This window comes from Cyanistes caeruleus, chromosome 1, assembly GCF_971803275.1.
Source record: "Cyanistes caeruleus chromosome 1, bCyaCae1.hap1.1, whole genome shotgun sequence".
Lineage (NCBI taxonomy): Eukaryota > Metazoa > Chordata > Aves > Passeriformes > Paridae > Cyanistes > Cyanistes caeruleus.
In genome coordinates this window covers 64,673,529-64,687,889 of record NC_141701.1, presented here as the reverse complement: position 1 = coordinate 64,687,889, position 14,361 = coordinate 64,673,529, and the positions used below count along the sequence as shown (strand labels likewise).

Here is a 14,361-nt window from a genome sequence, read left to right as displayed (position 1 = left end):
AAATCATACACCTACAACTGAGGGAAGCAAGGAGCATTGTGGCTTCTTGAAATGCTATGAGTGAGAAAGTATATTGCAGTGAATGGAGGAAGTCTATTACAGCAAAATAGAGTCTGTTCTTACAGATAATGTCAAATTCACTTGGCTTTGTTTCTCATTAGTGCAACCAAGATTATGGCCTATGCTGGAAAAAAGTAAATTTCTAGGAAGTGAAAAATACCCCTATCACAGAATTTTAAATTAACATTTTAAATTGACAAGGATTAAAGGAAAGACCATTAGAGCTGAATAAGCATTTCAGAATGTAGTCTATACCTCAATACATCTCCCAGGAAAATCAGTGCTCAAAATTGTTGAAGAAATATTCTTCTTTTTCACATTTGTTTTTAATGCTTAGAAGATTTTATACTATCTTCAAGGAAGATGTTCCTTGGTGATTAAAAAGCTTCCCTGGTAAATACCGGGAAGGCTGAAGGTATCACTTGATCTTTTGATCTCCCAGTTTACAACTGGGGAGAGGCTGTGGAGGCTATCCCAGATTGTCCTGCCAGTGTGCACAGTCCATGCTGTGGGGAGACAGAGCAGCTCCAGGGCTACACACCAGCTGAGTTGCCCAGGATCTCTAAGAGTGCAGCTTGTAAATTACTAGCAACCCCTCATGATTGTCTCCACAATTTGTTTCATAAAATATGCAAACCACCAAAGCTTAGCAATGTGGGAGCCCAGCACTGGATGCTTTCTGACTTGTGCTACATCACTACCAGGGTGACAACCAATGTAGCTCTGAGATTTATGGTCTTACTGAAGATGTGACCCGGTGTATTCAGATAAGTCCTGACCATGCCATTCAAAATCTCTTTTATTTAACTGCCCACTTATTCTGGTTTTGAGTCCCTCACTTTAGTGCATCACTTCATATTCTCTGTTCCACTGCAAACTTAGAATAAAGTATTGGGGGGCAGCTGGTCAGTACCCAAAAAATCATAGCAATATCCTACTGCAGGTGACCTGGGCTCAGTTTGGAAAGTTGCATCTAGGAAATTCAAACAGTCAAGAAAAAAATATGAAACCTGCTTTCTGATGAACATCCTACCAGGAGAGCAGCTGGGGGAAACACTAGGAGGTTTTTTCTGGCCCATTGCTTTTGTAGCTCTTGTGTTCTTGGTTCTGAATGTGCAAATGGAAGCAAGAGTATAGGAAAGAGACTTTTTCTGTGCATGCTAGGAGGCCACACTTCTGTGCAGGGAGACTGCATTATTTCAGCCTGGTTTATGTTTTTTGTATCAAGAACTGGTTTCAGTTCAGGTAAGATTCTTCTTGAAGTTTGGAGGTTTTTTTAGTTCAGTTCTTCCAATCATAAAGCTGCTTTTCAGAATTACCTTTATGCATCTGCTATTTCAGGAATCAACTTTCACTTGGTGTATGGTGAATATACTGCCCTACTTCTTCAGCTTAATACCCAGCATTCAAAACTGAGCATTGTGAACCTGAATGGACAGCAACATCCTCACTTATGTGTAAAATTCAATGTGTGCAGTTGCACAAATAAAATAAACTCACTCAACAGGGGAAGTGTGAGTCAACAAAACAAACCAAGGCACTACGCTAAAACAGGACCAAAGTATGCCTTGCCCACTGCAATCCAAAGCCAGTTTTTCCAGGTTCTCTGAGTACCAGAGAATAATCAAACTCACAGTGCCTTTCTGACTTATATTTATTTTTAAAGACCAGAGAGTAATTAATTATTTTTATTTTCAAGTAGGTTAATAATGCTTTAAAAGAAGCCATGATATTGCACATGGAATATCTGCATCTATTTTCAGATGGCTAACCATGCTGTTTAATACCTGATTACTAAAAACTGAAGCTCTTTGCTTTTGTTCATGCTTCTTAGATGTGGCTTCTTCCATGCAGTTAAAACCAGATGTTTTCACTGCTTTTAACTGGTATCTTTCTGTTTGTTCTGTACTTGCCTAATCAGTGGTATGTCAGTCACATGAAACTCCTAAGTAGGTCTTTGTTGTTTGTATTCTTTTAAGGAACACTCTTCCATACAAGAATAAAGTCATACAAGTTAAAAACATCATATATACTTTTTAAAAATTTACCATTTCACTCAAATTAATATATTTTAATCAATAATTTTTTGCAATATTTGCTCAAGTGTAGTACAGTGCTCTACATGCAGACTCATACACAGATACATGATCCTTATCCTTGACCTTCAGATTTCTCTTTTTATATCACCATTAAACACCAATTTGTTACTAATGCATACTTTACAATTAAAAGTTTGTTGCTTTAAAAGCAAAGGCAGTTTCCTGCCTAGTTGTTAATTAATCTTTATTTAAGACACCTAAATATTTATGGGGACTTACTTCTCTTTTTATTATAAACACTGTAGTGCTTCAATGAACTTACATGTTTCTGAGGAGTTTTCACTTTAACCACAATGACTACTCATAAAAAGAATTCAACACCTGTCTCAGTCCATAGACTGTGATGTTATTGCAGCTGTAGGCACAAAGATGTGAGGTTTAATGGTGGCAGATTGGTAGAGAAAGGGTCAGGTTTCCCTTAGGCCTCATTCTCCCCCAGTGAAAAGTTTAACAAAGTGCAGGTAAACTATTACTGTGCCTGCTAGCAAGGTCCAGCTAACTTCAGTGCATGCCAACTGCACAGTTAAGGGAACAAAGAAATATTGGATTGAGTGCTTAACCTTCTGCCTGCATCAGCATTCATTGTGCCAGAGCAGCACACTGCTCTCCCAAAGGCCAGCAGCAGGGAGTGGCAGGGGGAGTTTTGCCACACCAAGTTTTGGCATGCTGGTTCCTTGTCCAGTATCTGCACAGAGGGCTGGGTTATGCTTCCGCCCTCAGCCCACCAAGTGACTGTACTTCAAACCACTTGGCCCAATCCCCGAGACAATATTTTAGACTATCTCAAATTTGTTGAACCCCTGCTTATCTTGCAGATTTTCCCAGGGGTGCCTGGACCTGAAATCATCAAGTGATCCCTATTCAGTATGCAACCTTTAAATTCCCCCAAATGCTTAGTGCTTTTGGTAATGACATAGCTGTAGATAGAATAGATTCTTCTTTCTTACTTTACAGACAAACCTACCCTGGAGCTGGATGGGAGGAACTGGCCAGCAGTAATTCCACAGCTCACTTTCTCTGACCTTTCAGTCTGTAGAGCCATTTTTTCTCTATCAGCTTTTCTCCTTCTTTTCTCTTTAGAGAAGAAGGGAAAGGTGTTTAAAAGCAGGATACAGGTGGGAAGGCAGTAGTTTAAGCTCATAGTCAGGGATTTGCAAGCTAAGTGTGATTCTGCATCACATATTCTGCAGGAGGTCACACTTAGTGGTTAAAGAGGACCCATAGGAAGGTCTTCATCTGTAAGCAATGGAAACAACCGTGCCTTTCCTTTTGGCACAAGGAAGGGTAAGGTGGACTTCTGTGTGCAAGTTAAATTAAAGAAGCATCACTGTACTTCTGCATGGTCAAATTGCCTTAAACAATGGGATCACCACAGTGTTCTGGGAAACACAGCAGGTAAAATTGCTAAGCGGATATGAGAAAACTGAAATCTAAATTGCAGTACAAGCAAATGACCTGCTGCTATAAACTGTACCCTTACAGATTTGCTTACTGATTGCAACATGCTATTTATCATGTGTATAAGCTGTAGATTGATCAAGATTATTTGTTACCATTTATATCTTGTTGGAAAGCAATGGGAGATCACTGTTTGAATGAGGTAGATTACTGCCAGTCATTCTGATATGTGAAATGAGGAAATTGAATAAGCATTATTCTTGTCACTTTCAGCTGAGTTATTTAACTGAAACCATGGCTTAAAAGGTGTGATTTTTCACACTGTTTAACTGGAAATACTTAGTGTAGCCAGAGATCAATACTGATGCTTGAATAGATGAAATATCATTTTAAGTATTGCAGGGCTGAGTAAGGATAACATAACAGTATAATTGGTGATGTGTGGTATGCATCAGGAATGTCAGCTGACCATATTAAGTGAAATCTTGCTCATCTTAATAGTATGAATTATTTCAAGGATGTCACTGAACAGGATTCTTCTATAAAGCAACACCATTATTTTAATATATAAATGAAAAGGGACTGTGCCCACAGATTCTTTTAACAAGGTATGTATTCATGTATTCTAGTCCTGGAATAAAAATAGCTGGTTAAAAATTTGATAATATGCTAACAGTTTCCTCTTTCTAGTATACCTATATCTCCTGTACAGTGAGTTCTCTATACAAATTGTAAGTCTGTGTTATGACTGTCCTGTTTGGCTGTGCTGGAGGGTGGTACTTTAATGAGTGTCACTTTTGTGATGCTAGCAATAACTTTCAGCAATTCACGGTGAGACTTTAATTTTCAGTTGCCTTCTGATAGCATCAGAAGCCTTACTTCATTCCAGAGGCAGAGCAGTTTATCAGATAATGAAGGCTGAGTAAGCCTCACCTATGTGACATGTGGCAAGTTATGTCATTTCTCTGTCCTTACCTGTTAGATGTGTCATTTGTGTAAGTCAGTCGGCAGTGATGGTACTTGCACAGCACCTGGGACAGCTGACATAAATTTGACTTCTGGTTCTACCCCTTTCATTGCAAGACCTGAGGCTGTGGTGCAGCCTCTTTGTACTTGCACAACACTGCATCTCAAATAGTAAAGGATTTCAATACCTACTGTGGAGAAGTCTTTAATGTTCCTGCTGAGCAGTAAGGCACAATAAGCATGCCAAATTGAGATGGTGCATGAACTAGACAGTCTCTCAGAAATTCCCTGCTCTTAACCATTACTGATCAGTGTCTACTGCATAGAGAAGAGGCTATCTCCTAGAGAGTGTGTCAGGGAAACAACCCTTGTTCTTTGTTCTCTGCACAGTTTTCATTAAGTGTCAGTCCAAGCTTGTCAAACAATACTGTACTGACCACCACACTCTTTTTTGTCCATCCATCCCAAGGCAATGCTTACTCAGAATGTTCCTCTCACACATCTTTGTGTTGCATGTGTCCTTATGAAATTAAGCTGATGCAATGAGAAAAGTTTAAGCATTTAAGTATTGCTTCTTGACACACTATGGAAATCTTCAATAAAAAAACAGCTTGCTCGTGGATGAGGTAGCACAGTGTCTGCTGTCCCTAGAAGAAGAGCACATCACAAGCAAGAATGCATCACAGCCACAAGAAATCTCAGTGCATTATGGACAGCTGGGACCAACTGAACAATCACTATTGAATTAAGTAGGAGACAGCTGGAAGGACTTGAAATCTTTTGCTCTCTTGTCATAGATACTGTGATATTGCCTGTCTCTCTAAATGAAATAACAATAGGGAAGCCTCAGGGCAGATTGTCTGCTTCCCCTCTCTTGGGGAGTATGCCTTATTTTGCTCAGCATATTAGAGGTGGCAGATCCATTGTAATGCAATGTCAAAGGCCTTTGGGACTTAAAAAATGTTGTGTGTGTGGTATTGGAAGGGGAAAGAAAAACCATTGACCCTACCAGATGTGATCTTTTCAGGTGGTATGTATGCACTTAGGCTGACCAAGCTTAACAAAAATGAAATCATTCCAGATGATTGTCCAAACTTAGAGCAAACAATTATTTTAATTGATTGACTCCATAGCTTTTAATCAAAACTCCTTGAGGAATATGGCAGCCTTTGCATTACAGATTACGTGATGGTCCCAATAAACTTGTTTGCTTAAAATCTGATTCACTTCTGCTTTAACATTTGACAAAAAATATTGTTAGGTTCAAACAGCTATTTGAGAAATACTTACCTGTGTGAGGAAGCACTTTGCCATTATGACTGTTTTGTACTCACACAAACAACAAATCCAGTTGCAAACTAGAATGGTACTTTTTTTCTGTTTGTGATTCAGTTATTTTTTTACTCACCTGTATCTTGCTGAAAGTTGTTTTCATCTGTTCAGCAAGTAGAAACATTCTGCTTACTATGAAGTGGCCATTCACGAACAGTATCATTCTTCCTTCACCATAAGGAACATAAGGCAGTAGAAACAATTGTTAACAATGCATAGCCAATAGAAAACAGCTGACAAACCACCCACATGCTAAAACTTTCCTTGTCCAAACAATACAATGCATAATTAACTAATGTGTCTGTAGAAGTCTGCCCATTAACAATTTCCAAGTGGAAAATCAGGCTCTATAATGCATTTTCTGACTATCTGTACTGGATGTAGTAGGACAGTAGGGATGCATCCTCATGCTCTCAGAGGACAGAATTATTCTTTGTCTATCTAAGGGCTGCTCAGAGCAGTTCAGTTTAAGTTAACTGAAGGTATGGAATTGGTGAGTATAGCAGAGGTGCAACAAACCCAGTCTAGACATTTTCATTGAAAACAAAGTTGCACAAATATATTGTCTGCTCCAAGGATCCAGTGGGCTGATCTTGGCCAGTGGCTAGGCACACACCTGGCAGCTCTCTCAATCCCTCTCCTCAAGAGAGGAGCTCAAAAATCCCATGACTCAGAATGAATTAGATCATTTACCATCTACTGTCACAGAGAAAACAAACTCAGCTTGGGGACTTGAATACCTTGTACTGGACCAACAAAATTCTGCTAGCTGAGATACCAATCAGCCTGAGTGGTGACCTTTGAGGTGGTGGAGTAAGTACATCTCTGCATAGGGAAGTCTTTTTGCTTGAACAGAATAATGATTTTGTGTTAATTGAGGTAACCTTTGAAGGAACTTATGCAGACACACTGATTCATATATAAACCTCCTTTGTTTCCCATCAGTTTTGAACAGCTACCATTTTTCTGTACAGAGTATGAATTTCAAGAGCAGTCACTGTTCCAATGCAGGTAGTTAGAATTAGCTTTTTCTGCAATATCTCTTGAGTCTGATTTCCCTTTTTTTGGGCAAGGCTCTTAGGAATTGTTCAGCTAGTGTGCAAGAAAATCTTTAAGGGCAGAAGATTTTGAGTTTCACTGGTACCTTTGTACAACTTCACAATCTAGGGTAATTAGAATAAATGAAGGGGTTTATTTTCGGAGTTCTTTACAAGACCATCCATAATTTAGGAAATAAAAAAATATTACTATGATAGCTGTAATAATCCCCTGTACAGACAGGGTCAAATGAGGTCAAACAGGTCTGTCTACCTAAGCCAGTATCCCACCTACAACAGTAGCCAAAATACCAAGTTAGCTTAGCCTAGCACAACATATTCAGCTTTCAGGGTGTTTTAGATTTTAAAAAGCCATGCAAATATTTTTTGTCCTGAACAGACATTAACCACTATTAAAGTAGTGAGTAGAGTAACCACTATTAAAGTACTGGAAGAAAATTCTCCTCGGTTTTTGGTTCACTTCCCAGTTGCTGGGGTCACATCAGGCTATGCCCCATCCCTTCTCCCACCTTCTGATTTTCAATGAAAAATAACATGGGTAGGTAGCAGAAGGGAGTAGTAATAAGAATCAAGGTTAGTGATCTGGGCAACCAAGAGTTGTGGGGCCAGAAATGCCCCACAATTTACTTGCCACCTACACAACCAGAGATCTAGTCAGCCAAAGTCTAGCCATCTAATCTAGAACATTTCCATCATAGCCTTCTAAAAGCATTTCCTAACCATGGCCTTTTATCTGATCAGAAGCATTGGCCATTCCACGGTGGAAGTTGCAAGCCCTTCACCTGTAGCATGAGTTTCAGGGCAAAGTTTTTAATAGATCTGCACCAGATGAACAGGAGGTGCATACAGAGTTCAAACAACCTTACTTATTCACTAAAAAAATGGTATTTTATCACAACAATAAACAGAAAGTTCAATTCCATACATCCTATGTCTATGTATTTGTCTGAAAAAATCTCTATGCCTTCCATCATGAGACACATGAAACAGTTAAGATGAAGACCAGTAAGCACACAAGAAAGCCCATTTCCTTGTTTTTTGAGGACAGAAAATTCAGTATCATTTCTTATTGCCATAAAATAAGAGTTTTGTTTACCAGTCCCTTTAGTCTTCAGTAGCAGTTGAATGCTTGGATGCCAGACCTGAGGATCCTCAAAAAATCCTAGCCTAAAGCCCTGGCCTGAGTAAGCTGCACTATTTGAACTTAAAACAGTACATAAGCCTCTCTGGATATGTTTATAGAAATTTAAAATCACATATTTGCACTAATGCTCTCTAATATCTGCATGTTGCAAGAGATGGTTAAGAATTCAGAAAAAGAGCAAAATTAATGAGAAGAATTGCAACAGCTGTATTTAAACCAGACCAAAGGACAACCTCCCTTGGTATCACCCTACAGCACTCTGTAATGCTTCTTAGCCTGAAGGTTTATACTGTGCAGCTCTGGGTAAAACACAGACCAGCACTGGTCAATGTTTCTTTTACCACTACAATGACTTGCTTTCTGAAGCCCACACAAGTTTGCGGCTTCCCACCACATCCTGTGGCAATGAGTTCCACCCTTTAATTGTGATCCTTGTGGAAAGCATCCTTTCTTGGGTTTCATGTTTTAAACTTGCTAACTGCTCATTTAATTGTGACTGCTTCCTTTGCTATGAAATAAAGTGAAAACCGTGCTTTATTCACTTTCTCAGTACTGTTCATGATTGTCCTGGGGCTCTGTCACAGTCCTTTTCCTCATTTGTCCCTCTTCCATACAAAAATCTAATGCCTTTATTTTTTCTTTCCTAGTACAGAAACCGTTAAATACCTTTGATCATCCTGTCACCCTTTTCTTTATCCTTCTATTGCTATCCTGTCATTTTTGAGATGAGATGACTGGAAGCGTATTCAATATTCAAAATGCTCGGTGGGCAATGGATTTCTTTGGCAGCATTATCGTGCTTCTTCCGCTGTTTTCTGTTCTATTCCTAGTATTTCCTAATATACTGCTTTATTTTCTTTGACAGTTGATGAGGATTTAGGTGACATTTTCATAAGGTTGTCTCCAAGCTCTCTTTCCCAACTAGTAGTTAATTTCACTGTGTGTTTATAGATTTCCCAGGGTACAGGTAGGAGAGCTTAGTTATTTAGCCTTGAAAACGCAGCTAAATTACAAGAGGGGTTGGGCTGTAAATGAGAGATTGTTGATAGAATTTTGTACTTGCTCAGTTCTACTGGCAACTTCTATTCTTCTAGGTTTTGTTATACCAGAGGTTTCTCTCATATGTGAGGCAGTGTGAATGTTTGCCACAGATCTCACCTTTTAGTGGGTTGTTGATTATTTTAATAGAACATTAATTCTAACATTAAGAAAAGAGTGCATTCAATGACTTTAGAGAGTGTTTTGCTAATTTTGCCACTGCAAGGTATATCCTGACCAAAAACAAGGGTATCCAAACAAATGCAGAATTGTCTGCAGTACTGACTTGATGGGGATTTTATCCCATAACCTTCAATATCAGGTAGAGATGCATAGCTCTTCAATCTTTTTCATAGCTGAAATGTGCTATTAGTATCATAATGATTGCTAAAATGGAGTTCTGGAGCTTAATGAAATCTGGAATTAAATAAATCACTTCAGGACTGTAAAAACCTAGCTCTGAAAGAACTTCAAATAGTTGTTTCTAAAAGAGTCATGACAGAATAAATATATTGTTGCAAGTCAGTCAGTCTCATCTCTGACTTTAAAAATATTGCTGTGTTATATTTCAATGATCGCTGTCAAAAATTCCTTAATGGGCCGAAGACACCTCAGTATCATATCACAAGTAGAGATCTTTTTAAATGAGGTTTTCAGCTGTCTCCTTTCATGGAGTGGGAGTCATTTGACTTTGTCCTTGTTACCATAAGCTTTGTTTTCAAATTTGTGTCTGCTCTACAGTACAGAAAGTAGAGATCCATGAAGTTTTCCTGTTAATGCAGTTTTCTCTGAGCAACACTTCTGCTTCTTGCTAATTCTGTTTATTACTATATGTTATAGGCAGAGTTTCATTACTATAGATTTTATATCTCCATTCCAGTCGAAATCCTGGGGATTTTGGAAAGATTGACAATGGAAACATTATTTCATAGTAATACCCACCCATAGCTGTGGTGGGCTGACTTTGGCCAGCAGCCAGGCACCCATCCATCTAGTCTCTCACTTCCTCTTCTCAGCAGAACATGGGGAGAAAATATAATAGAAAATCTTGCAGATTGGAATAAAGACAAGATAATTCACTGATTGCCATCATAGACAAAAAAAAAAAAAAAAAATCCAGACACAACTTGGGGAAAATTAGCTTATTTTTTTCCAATTAAAAATAACATAGGAAAGTGAGAAACAAAGACAACACTAAACCCACTTTCCCTCTAACACATCTTTTTCATAGGCTCAATTCCACTCCTTAATTCCCAACTCCCCTATACCCTTCCACCACAACCTGCATAGATGGAAGCACTGGTCCCAGTCTTTCAGTTTCATTTTGATTTGGAGAGTTAAGAGGGCTTCTTAATAAAGTCAACTCCCCTGTTAAGGACAATTGGAAATTACAAAGCTAGACTTTAATGTAGAATAATGTTTGAGTACAAAGGCATAGTCTCAGCTACTAGACCACAAATTAGGAGGCCAAATACATTAACTAGTCCAAAAGGTAGCAAATGAACTCTTAGTTACTTGTTTGAAAGACATTTAGGGACATGATTTTCTGTGCTTGTTTTGGAAAGTCATTTACTCCAGTAGGTTGTTTCTTAAACAAGAAAGGAGTCAGACTTCTTTCATTTTCACTCTGTTCTATCAACTGTAAGAGCTTGGAAATGTAGGTATGCAAGATAATAAGTTATATAATTACTCTTCTCATTGTTCTGAATCCCTATGCACTCCAGGAAGATTGATCTGAGCAGTTCAACTTCTGGAAGCCCATAAAATCCCTACAAATCCAGTGGGGAAATAAAAACATATTTTATGAATTAATAACCTCATAAAATGGGAAAGCAATCTATGTTGGCCAAGTTTTGCTTTAGCATTTGATAGGTGAAAAAATTACTAAATCCTTCATTCTTTTTTTTTCAGAGCATACTCAAGACTTCTAGATATCTTGAGACTGTAAAAGCTGACCACCAACAGAAGGCTTTTAAATATCATTCTTCTGACAAGTAAGTTCTTCATTCTCAGATTTATTTTTTTTTTTTTCTCTGTGGTATTCCTGAACTGGATTTTATTTTTGTATTTATTATATGGACTATCACATTCATTTTCTGGGCCAAGTAAGCATGAGTGCAAATTGAATAGTATGGAACTGCTCCTAAATTTCCCAGCTAGAATGAAACCTATCAATATTACAGATAGAGCTGAGATAAAGCACTGACTCACCTAATTATCCCAACTTGCAGAGCCAGTGGAACTGAGGTCATATCTCTGGATGTTTTGGGAAACCTTTTGCCCTTTTTTGGTTGGAAAAATTAAATTAGTTAAATATTTGCAGGTTCTTCCTGGATTTAGGGAAAGAAAGCTAGAAGAACTTGGAAACTGCTGGAAATAATAGTGTCTGAGGATAGCCTCTACACTTATAGGAAAGAGTGTTAGAAGAACTGGTAAGGATTGGGAAAAATGGAGAAAAAAAAAATTGCATTGGAATGAGGAAGACAATCCTTACTGAGAGGAATAGAAAAGAAAGTTCCTTCCTGTTCAGGACTTGTTGAGGAAGAGCTTCAGAACTTATTAAAATTTTAGTTTTCATAACACCCTGCATTTTAAAACACAAAGTTACTCTAAACAATGAAGTTCACTTAGCCTAACTTCTTAAGTAAGAGATCTCTTTTGGAGCAGCTCCAGAGAGCACTGCTCCAAAATATTAATGGAGATTCTCATAGCACTACTAAACTTCATCTTTCTTTCTTTCTAGCTTCATAAAATTGCTTTAATTACTATGTTATTTTCTACTTGGAATGTATTTCACTTATTTCACTTCAGTGAATCCAATAGATTTTATGAAATGAAGAAAAAAATCCCGCCTGGTTACAGGTTGGTTCAATTTTGACAATCATGTTTTATTAATCTGTGATTGATTGGTGTTGAAATTTTAGGATTTTCTTTCTTTTTTGCCGCTGCATATTTCTGAGATAAAGAAGAGAATACATTTAATTTAGCTCATACAGTATCAAATATTGCATGACCTTGTATATCATAATCAAGTATGTTTAGCTACCAGCAGTCTCCAAAAGAAAAGTCTTCTGGTGTATTACTTCTTATAAATGAAAAAAAGTGATATAAAGAATATGCACTATTTAATAACTGCCCATGGGAATAAAATCTTTTGATTTTTTATTTATAAAAACAGCTTCCTTCTTTCTCTTTGCTCGTTTGGTTACTTTTTGGGTATTTTAGCTATAAGCACACAGCCAAACTTTTGAGTCTTACTTGGGGTATTATTAGAGGATCCCAGGGCCACAGCTTCTATTTCTCTCTTCCCAGGAAGCAGAAGTATCAAATAAATCACATGTTATTAAGTGATCCACCTGTCTGCACTTCTGTGTGCTTCACTTTCCTATTTTGGTCAGAACACATCAGAGATGTGGATAATAAAAGCTTCCATATCTACTGAAGTGACCATTCAGTTGTAATTTGCTAAGAGGACAGGCTAGAGACAGCAGCTTCCATTCTTCTTGGATTTGTCTGTGAGATGCAGTTTTGTAGCCCTGTCCTGTTTGTTATGAAAAGCAGACCATAGGGAAGATGAGGCTGTTTGACACAATGAATCCAAGCTCAATAACTGAATTACTGAATCTCTGTGGCATTAAGCATGTCAGGACAGTGCACGAAATTGATTTATCGGTTCATCAACTCAGGAAATAAATAATAAATTGTAAGTCAATCTGAATGGAGAAAACAGAGGGTTTAATACTGAGATGAAGTGGGTGTGGAGGAGCAATTTCCAAGGAAGAAATTCTATTTCTGCTTAGATAAATTAATTCACTTTCATTAACAACATTGTGGTTTGAGGCAAATGCTACAGAAGCAAAGGAGAAGAATAGGCATATACCCACAGGTGAAATAGTGGTGGTTTTATCTCCTTTCCTTTTGTAGTACAGCACTGTAATAGTCACAGGGTAAATCCCCTCTTCTACTAAATAATATTGGAACACAAATCTGTCACCTCTGATCACAGTACCTATCAACTTCCTTGGTTCTACGCTATGCACAGCAAACTATTTATGAGTTTTCTTCAAACTATTCAGTGTTCTCATAAAACATTATCCCTACACAATGTCAATGGAGCACATGCTAAAAGAAAATATCATAGAAAATACTTGGCAAGAGGAGTCAAATTTGAGGGAGAGTTTTTGCCAAAGATTTCAGCAAGGTTCACAATTAGATGTTTTCAGTATTTTGCAGTCAACCTGGAAGCCAACTGAATATCCTCGTCAATGAAATTTGCAAATGATACCAACCATCCAGACCACTTACTCTATCATGCAACCTGGGTTGCTTGGTAACCTCAGCCCATCTATGTAGAGCAACATACTGAATCTAGGGCTGAAGAGTACTAGCTTCATCAAGGGAAAGAGGAATTTTGTTCTATTTCCCTAATCTGTGAGGGGAATATTTCAGGAATCATAGCAGATTAGCAGCTTCACTGGAAAAACTGATAAGATAGAGCAGGGGTTGCTGCTTTGGTTGTTAGTCTGACTTTGATGAGATTGATACCAGAAGGCTGTGTTTGGTGCCTCTGCTTTAAGAAAGAGTGCTGTAAAAAACAGAGGGTCAGAAGAAATTGTCACTCTGTCTCTCTTTTGTATATTTACTTTGTAATTAGTTGCCTGGAAAAGGGTTTGTTCCACTCAGTTGGCATTATTAAAGTATTCTGGCTTTCTGCCAAAATGTAGCAGAAAATAATATGGTGGTTGACCTCGCTAGTTCGATAATCTAGACTGGGAAGTGCAGTATTACCAAAAAAAAAGTGGGTAACCTCCTTTTACATCATCCTCTCCCTGCTTACTGTATTGCTGACTGGCAGCATAATTCCTATAGTCAAAATAATGATGGGAGAAAAGTCTTTGATCACTATAATCAGACCTGTTCCACTGCTGTGAGAATATCATACGACAGATTGACTGCTACTTTGTTTACATTGGGTACTTACATTAGTAAAAGTGGACCTATATTAAGTCACATTTAAAGAATTGCATGAAAATTCCTGATATATTTATTCATATTCTTGATAATTGTTTTTTGTTTTCTTAGAAGCTAATGAATGACATTTCAAATTTTTATGTTTATTTATTTATTACATATATTAAAGATATTTATCCATCAAATTGGCTATTCTTTGTACAGAGATCAGTGTGGTTTTTCCTGTGCTTTGCAAGACTTTAGAATTAGCAGATTTCAGTCTCTGCCATGGAGCTTTTCCCTACAGTAGAAAGCA

The 14,361-nt window shown here is 37.8% G+C and overlaps 1 protein-coding gene across 3 annotated transcripts in view; it reads left to right on the top strand.

Moving 5' to 3' along the window:
* Window positions 1-14,361, top strand: part of LOC111925338 (poly(rC)-binding protein 3-like) — a 484,117-nt gene that overhangs the window by 298,794 nt on the left and 170,962 nt on the right. For all 3 annotated transcript variants that reach the window (XM_086896324.1, XM_086896438.1, XM_086896448.1), the window contains one exon: window positions 11,007-11,089. The gene's annotated coding sequence lies outside the window, so the exon portion shown is untranslated. The remainder of the gene's footprint in view (window positions 1-11,006; window positions 11,090-14,361) is intronic.